Below are 2,094 nucleotides of genomic sequence, written 5' to 3'. Positions count from 1 at the left end.
GAAAACCTGAAAATAGAGCAAAAGGGAGTTGCAAGTGAATAAACAAACTCTAACAACACATTCACAGTATTGCTAACCCCTCAGGGTAATGCCAGTGTAATTAAGCAATAGGCAGTACTGCCAACCCCAACTGTCCAAAAATCACGTCAGACCCCCCCAAAATCATGAGATTGGCTTAAACATAATACATTGTAGATTCTTTTTTTTTTGCCTTCCAGGTTATGAGCCTTTAGGGTGCCTGTGGTTTATTTACAAGCTTTTCTTCACAATTATGAGAGCTAGAAACTTTTTCATAATGAAATCTGAATCCCATATAATTACGTGACTCCAGGAGCTGGGGCTTCAAGCAAAGCACCAAATATAGCCAGGCTCACAATAAAATTGTGAGTTGGCAACACTATACTCAGGTTTCAGAGTAACAGTCGTGTTAGTCTGTATTCGCAAAAAGAAAAGGAGTACTTGTGGCACCTTAGAGACTAACCAATTTATTTGAGCATAAACTTTCGTGAGCTACAGCTCACTTCATCGGATGCATACTGTGGAAAGTGTAGAAGATCTTTTTATATACACACAAAGCATGAAAAAATACCTCCTCCCACCCCACTCTCCTGCTGGTAATAGCTTATCTAAAGTGATCACTCTCCTTACAATGTGTATGATAATCAAGTTGGGCCATATCTAGCACAAATCCAGGTTTTCTTCCCCCCCCTCCCCCCACAAACCCACTCTCCTGCTGGTAATAGCTTATCTAAAGTGACCACTCTTCTTATAGTGTGTATGATAATCAAGGTGGGCCATTTCCAGCAATGAAAATGGCCCACCTTGATTATCATACACATTGTAAGGAGAGCGGTCACTTTAGATAAGCTATTACCAGCAGGAGAGTGGGGTGGGAGGAGGTATTTTTTCATGCTTTGTGTGTATATAAAAAGATCTTCTACACTTTCCACAGTATGCATCCGATGAAGTGAGCTGTAGCTCATGAAAGCTTATACTCAAATAAATTGGTTAGTCTCTAAGGTGCCACAAGTACTCCTTTTCTTTTTACTATATTCAGAATCACACTTGAGCTCCATCTGGGGTTGCAAAAGACGCTTTGTTTCTGCCTTTTTTAACATCTCCAAAATATATAAATAAACGGGTTAAAACTGTTTATTAGCCCAGTAAAGACCAGGATTTCAAAGCGACTAGCAAAGAAATCAAACTGTACTTGTATCCTTTTTTGTTTTTTGCTTCTCCATGACATGTAAAGAAGGCCTTATTGTTTACATAGTTATTTTTTGTGCTTCCTTTACAGTATCCACTCATTTCTCATCTACGATGGAGGACTCTGGCAACCAGAGCATCAGAACCGGTGGGATTGTAACATCATCACAAGCAATGGGAAAGTGCCATCTAACTAATTGTGAAGGAAGTGAATTTTGTACAGATTGCTTAAAACTCTTTGGGTATCATTTTAATAGCTATTTAATATCTATCTAGATATCTGAGGTATTTATATGGCTCCCATCATACCAGTATCTGAGAATCTAAAAATATTTCATGTGTTTATCCTCACTAATACCCCTTTGATGTAGGGAAGTTCTATTATTTCTGAGTCTTTGAGAAAAAGCAGGGAAGACCAGGATTGATATTCCAGATATTTCTAAGGCAAAAAACCAAACACACACAGAGATTGATTTTTTCCAAAGGTATTTTGTCTTTCCAGGGCTTCTGAATCCATTATAAAGAAGCAAAACACCCACAATTCTTTCTGTTTCTCCTTTGCATGCCACCTTTAACATTCAAATTTCTGGTTTCAGAGTAACAGCTGTGTTAGTCTGTATTCGCAAAAAGAAAAGGAGTACTTGTGGCACCTTAGAGACTAACCAATTTATTTGAGCATGAGCTTTTGTGAGCTACAGCTCACTTCATTGGATTCAAATTTCTGACACCAGTGACAGTAGCGATCTATGTGACAACATAAACCAGGGCACAACTGTATTGTATTTTTGCCCCAGCCTACACTCTGCTTTTTTTTCCAAATCTTTTTTAAATATGAGGCTTGGAAAAGGAACTACTACAATTTCCCTGTTTTCTGGGATTAGGTCTAAC

Source organism: Lepidochelys kempii, chromosome 5 (assembly GCF_965140285.1).
Source record: "Lepidochelys kempii isolate rLepKem1 chromosome 5, rLepKem1.hap1, whole genome shotgun sequence".
Lineage (NCBI taxonomy): Eukaryota > Metazoa > Chordata > Testudines > Cheloniidae > Lepidochelys > Lepidochelys kempii.
The sequence above is the reverse complement of the archived record's forward strand: the minus strand, read 5'-3'. Positions refer to the sequence as shown.